The sequence below is a fragment of the Gavialis gangeticus genome, unplaced genomic scaffold, assembly GCF_001723915.1.
Source record: "Gavialis gangeticus isolate Ggan-Ray unplaced genomic scaffold, GavGan_comp1, whole genome shotgun sequence".
NCBI classification, from domain to species: Eukaryota; Metazoa; Chordata; order Crocodylia; family Gavialidae; genus Gavialis; species Gavialis gangeticus.
Window position 1 is genome coordinate 47,215,353 of NW_017729000.1, and position 6,368 is coordinate 47,221,720.

General features: G+C 47.8%; 1 long non-coding RNA gene across 1 annotated transcript in view; it reads left to right on the forward strand.

Moving 5' to 3' along the window:
- Positions 1-3,312: 3,312 nt before the first annotated feature.
- LOC109290190 overlaps positions 3,313-6,368 on the forward strand; it is a 40,872-nt gene continuing 37,816 nt past the window's right edge. Inside the window, exon 1 of the long non-coding RNA XR_002095557.1 lies at positions 3,313-4,479. This is a non-coding gene — a long non-coding RNA (uncharacterized LOC109290190). The remainder of the gene's footprint in view (positions 4,480-6,368) is intronic.

The following is a 6,368-nucleotide window of genomic DNA, read 5'->3' on the forward strand; positions in this document are numbered from 1 at the left end:
GTTAAAGCACTTTGCTGGGAAGCCTGAGAGCGTGAATGGCACCTGCCCTGGCAGCTGGTGGGGCATGGTTGCGTCGGTGGGAGCCCAGTGGTGGGAAGCGGGGAGCTCCCACAGACGCTGCTGGAGCTGTTGGCAGGGGGCGGCAGCGTGCAGGGGCGGTCAGGGACCGCCTACAGATGCTGCCAGCAGTGGGGTGGCAAGCGGCAACTGAACATGGTGCCTTTTTGCAGGGAGTGCACCGCCACATGTAGGGGGTGCACATGCACCCATGTGCACCCGCTATGCATTGCTTCTGCTTGCAAGATATAGATTCAAATGCCCCCTGGGTTGGTGGGGCCTAGAATATGCATCTCCTGATTTTTAGACAAGTACCCTAACTACTCAGTTGGCAGGATTAAAACACAAGGAGATCCTTCTTCCGTTTGTCTCCAGGATTCATGCCTAGTTATATGTGTAGATAGGTGTGTAGGTGTCTGGATAATGCATAGCCTCCTGAGCATGCTTAGGATGCATATAGACACTTACCTGCATGGGTAATAGAATTGCAACCCGGGTATAAGTGCCATTTAGGCACATAAAACATAATAGAATTCTGCCCTGTATGTTTCAGGAAGGTGAGTGAATTCCTTACAACTGAGGAAATGTCAAGTTTAAACTCTGGTTCCTCCAACAGCTTTACAGTCCTTTCCATTCCTCCCATCTGCTCCTGACACATTTTATGGAAATAAATGAAGCATGAACAGCACGTGCCCCCAGTGGCTGGGGGGACATGGCAGCAACAGGAACACGGCAATGGTGAGTGGGGAGCTCTCGCAGACGCCACCGGCACTGTCAGTGGCAGGGAGGGGAGGGTTGGTGAGCACTGACCATGGGTTGGCAGCCACCCGCAGGTGCTGCCAGCAGCAGCAGTGGCAGCCAGGGGTGATCATAGACCACCCACAGACTATGGTGAGTGGCGACTGCCTGCAGGCGCTGCCAACAGTGTCGGTGCCTTTTTGCAAGGGGTGCACTGCCACGCGCAGAGGGTACATGTGCACCTGCATGCACCCTCTACGCGTCATCCCTGAAATGAAGCCTTCTAAATACTTAAGGATGTCCTCAGTTCTCAAAACTTGGGCAAGATTATTTACTACTTGCTGGAATATGCCCAGTGTATGTGTTACACCAAAAGACATCCTGCAGTTGCTTACTAGTCTGCAGGGGACCACGCGACCAGCTTGATCTGTCAGTGCCATAATTTGATGGTATCCAAGTAACAATTCAAAACTGCTAATATATGTTGCTATTAACATTTTGTCCAGGTATCTCCAATGTTACTAGTTATTACTCTTTATTTGTTGTTAATTTTTAAAAAATAACAGCTATTCTGAACTGTCAGTGACTTAACTTTCCTGTAGTCAAAGCTTATATCATAGCGCAGGCGCAGGCAATTATTTTTGGCGGAGGGCCACTTACTGAGTTTTGGCAAGCCATCGAAGGGCACATGTCAGACAGCCAGGGGCAGATAAGTATTAATTTTCCAAATTTTTTAGGGGTCCCACGGGCCAGATGGAATGGCCTGGTGGGCTGCATCTGGCCCATGGACTGCATTTTGCCCACCCCTGCCATAGCATGTGTTTTCTTACAGGCTTTCTAACAGTTGGACAGTTATGGATGTCCAAAGTGAGCTAGATTGCACCATCAGACCAGTCTCCACCACCCAATTTAGCTTCTTTTTCTTTGTTACTTGATATTTCAGGAACATTTGACATGGAAGAACACTTCCTAGTTTATGCACAATCCAGTGCTTCACTGTATGACATCTCCCAAGCTCATTATCCTTGCAGAACATGTTAGTGTACCATAAGAACAACTGCTTTAATCACTAACTTTCTTTTCCTTCTCTGATTAAGTTTAAGTCAAGCCCCAGCTCTTTTGCTGACTGGACGCCTTCATAACCCTAACACTGGTCTCTGTGAGTAGCTTTGAGACACCAGCTGCAGTGGGCACTCTTCCCATTATCTGATTTTTCTCTAGGTGCACCTTCTGGTCAGTTCTATTACTTTGTTTCCTGCTTGCAACACACACCTTTTTATCCAAAGATCAGCCCCCCAAAATTGGGATGCATGTAGTAAGCAGGGAAACTAATCTTCCATCTGGGATAGAAACATCTTACTTTGATTCCTGCTTTTCAGTGCAGCAGCTATGGCATTACTATTCAGGCAGCTGAGAGAGTCAATTGACTTGAATGGCTCATTGTCTTCACTCTACAGGTGTTAATAATCATTTCTCTGTTTTAATGGTTTTGATGTTCCAATATACAAACCAAGTTTTCTTAGGGAAATGTTGCTGTCTGCTAGCTGCTTTTGGTCTCTGTCCTCCTGTTTCACAGCTCTGGAGACTCCTTAGCTCTTTCCAAATCATAGATCCACCCATGGAGACCAATCTTCAGCAGCTAGTGTTTCAGCTTCAGTTAAGCAGTAAAGGGAGGGTGAGTCAGATGAAGATTAGGTTCTGTCCCTGTTTTTTGCAGCCATAAAAATCTGTTATTTTTCTTTGGTTCCACCTTTGAAAAATGAAGTGCACATTATATTCCAGGGCATGTTGTATGCAAGAAAGTACAGCAATTGCTCTTTCCCAGAGGTCATTCTTTATTTAGTCTAAAACAGAGTTTTGCAAACCAGTAATCCTGCCTGGATGTTTGTGATGCCAAAGAATCCTTATAGATTCACTGCAACAGTTCTTCTCTGTAGGGATATTATTGCATGATGACATGGTTTTACCACAACTTTATTACAATTTACCTCTGTCAATTGGTGCAGGCACCTTTAGGTGGGGGCATGACAAGCCAAGATGGCACCTGGGGCAATCTGAGGAAGAGTATATGTATGTGTGTGGGGGGGGGAGGTGACTGGGGGGACATATGGTTTTGAGTGCAGGGGGTAGGTGCAGGGCATGTGTCCATGATTTGAGGTGGGGGCGGAAGCAGTAGCTTTACCAGTGCTGGGAACTTCTAAACAGTCCTGGCTGAGCTGTTGCTGCTGCATGCTCTCCCCAACCCAGCTTTGTTGCTCTTAAAGCAATAGCAGTTGGGAACTCTTTTAAAATTCCTGGTCTGGCGATACTGCCAGAGCACAGACTCCATGGGGACAGAGGGCAATTCTCGTGCTCTTTCTAACTTGGCATCTGGGGCTGATGCCCTTTTGCCAACCTCTAGTTACGCTAATGCCTGTAAGGCCTCAATGGTCACCATGCTCCCACCCCCATCCTACCCATGTCCAGAATGGCTATCTGGAATATTGGCTAGGAACGTATTTGTTCTGTTAACACCCAAAGAGTTCTTGTGATCACCCTCAGATTAAATCTACTGCCAGAACACCAACATCAGAAATACTAGTCACTATTAACACAGTGTGACACCCCCTGAGTGGGGGAAGCTGCGTGAAAAGAGTCCAAGTCCAAAGGGGAGTTGTCTTCCTCCAGTAGTCTGTAGGGGCTTATTAACAGTTACTGATTGAACTTGTGCAGTGCTAGTTTTCTAACCATTTAGCATTGGCTGTTTTCTGTGTCTCAAGCTATTTTAGATCCTTAATTCCATACCACTGTGGTCTTCTAGATACCAGTGTCTATAGACGTATAGGAACAAGTCTCTGGGTATTTCTTCACATGTACTGTTCTAGTAGTTGATAGTGGTGGCCTAATTGCACCCACAGATTCTGCTTTCTAAGGTGTGACCCCTCTGCTCGGGCAGTTCTGCAACCACTGGCTTTTTTTTTCCATGCTGCCTGAAAATATAATCTTGCATAGGACCAATTCAGAAAATGGTCTCTCACATCTGACCTCTAGGACACTTGTGAATAGCTCTCATCTTGGCATACCCTGTTTCTCTAGCCACATCACTAGTAATATTTTGAAGTATATCAGCTATAAAGGAGTCACCCTGAGGATTAAATTAAGAGCTGATACTTTAAGGAGACCTGCCTCTACATGTGAAAATCTGATAGACACTTTTCTCCAGTATGTTTTTCTCCTTCACCTGTGAGTTATGAAGTTTTCCTATTAAATCACTTATAAATGGAGTTTTCATATAGAATTCTCACATGGCTGCCAGTGGGTTTATTGCTGTCTCCCCAATCCTTGGTCCATGTTTAAGTGCAAGCAGCTTCTGTTTCACTGCAGGCCCTGTCTGATCAGGGTGCTTCAGGGAAAGCCCCATCAAAAAGCCCCCTCAGTTCATATCAATAACTATACAGGAGTTCTCTACCTGCTGGCTCCTGGCTTGTCTTTCTTTTCAGTCTTTCAGAATACTTAATCTGCCCTCACAACAGCTGTTTAGTATTTGTGGAAATATCTCAAGCCCTAGGATCTGCACTGGAAGCTTTAGCATCACCATCCAAAAGCGGTGCAAGATGCTGGGCTGCGTTCTGATCAGTCTGCATGTTCGCAGCGAGTGAGATCTTGGAATGGCATGTGCTCATTGAGCCTTGCTTCAGTTCCATGGTGAGTACCTTTCTTCTTGGGCAATGGTGCTTTGACATCTTAAAGCCACTACCACCACCTGAAACATTCACTTAATGAAATGAAAGGGTCCACTGGGGCACTGCAGTTGATAACATTATATAAAATGGCAATTTAGTGTTACGTGAGAGCACAAACACCACCTGCTGGTAGAGGCACGGGTTGCACTGATCATCACTGGACCTGCAGGTTTCAGACCAGCGTGTAGAAGGAAAGCTGTTGTTCCTAAGCCTGTCCACCCAGTGGAGTCCTGATCACAGAGCTGGAGAGACTTCCACAAGAGTTGAGGAAGGGTGTAGGGGGAGTATACTATTAGATCTGAGAGAATGACCAATTTTTCAGGTATAAGATGGATTAAAATTTTAAAGAGAAATTCTTTTAAGTCTACCTGAAAGGAAATATTTTTTCCCTCACTGAAATGGGAAAAACAACAGTAATATTTAAAAAAACTTAAATTTAGATCCATTTTGAAAAAAGGTTATTTCAATAAAAGCGTTGAGTTAAAAACAGTAAAACAAAGTTCTGGCATTTTATTAAAAATAGTTTGGCAAGCACCTTTTCAATAAATTCAGCATGAACCTGCAAATTGATTTACTTGACTCAAATCTTCAGTTTTTGGTGAATAAAGTATTTGATTTAAAATTTCTAGTTCTAACTAGTAGGCTTGTGCAAATAGGGAAGTATTCGATTTGGATTTGGATTTGGCCAATTCAGAGGACAGTGATTTGATTTGAAGATTCGGATCACTGTCCTGAATCAATTCAGCTGAATCAGCTTCAGAAGATCTGGCACCGATTCGGAGAGATTCGGTGATTTGGATCAGCTGGGGAGAGGCAGGCACAGCCGGGCAGCTGGAGGTTCTTCTGCGGCTCCTCTGGCTGTGCCTGCCTCTCCCTGGGTGGGGGAAGCTGCAGGAGAAGCCCCCATGGATGCCCTGCCTGGCCCCATCTCCTGCCTGGCCCCAGCCTAGTCCTGGCACTTAAACAAAAACAAAAAAACTCTGTACTTACTGGCTGCAGGAGCAGTGACTGGGGCCTCAGGGTGCTCATGGCAGAGTCTGCCCCCCTGCACAGCATGGGGCAGTGGGGGGCAGTGGGGATTGCCCCGCCCGCTTGGCACCAGTGTGGCAGTTGCGCCATGGCGTGGGTACAGCGCATTTCCGCAGGGTGCTGCGCACTGTCTGGGAGCTGGGGCCGTGTGCTGTTGGGCTCTGGCTGGCTGCTGGAGCTGCCCCAGCTCCCAGTGCCCTGCCAAGCTCTGCTGCACCTGCATGATGCGACAAATGCCGCCTGGGTGCTGCATGGGGGGGCTCTGCCATGAGTGCCCAGAGGCCCCAGTTGCCACTCCTGCAGCTGGTGACTATGGAGCTTTAGAAAACCAAACCAAAACAACAACAACAACAAAGCCCGGTACTTATTGGCTCTGGAAGTGGTGATTGGGGCCTCTGGGCGCTCATGGCAGAGCCCCACCATGCAGCGTGGGGAAGTAGGAGACAGCAGGGATCACCTCCCCTTGGCACCTGCCCCATGGCGTGGGTGCAGCATGGCTCAGCAGGACACTGCGCGCTGTCTAGGAACTGGGGCCTCACGGTGCTGGGCTCCAGCTGACACGTGGAGATGCCCCAGCTCCCAGACAGCGCGTGGCACCCTGCCAAGCAGCGCTGCACCTGCGCCATGGGGCAGCTGCCGCGTGGGTGCCAAGCTGCCTTGCCTGACCCCATTCCCTGCACGCAACTGTCCCACACTGCATGGGGGGAGGCAGTGCGGGGAGGTGGGGGGGCTCTGCCACAAGCCCTCAGAGGCTCCAGTCGCCACTTCCAGATCTGGTGAGGGTGGGGCTTTTTTTCTTCTTCTTTTTTTTTTTTTTTTTTT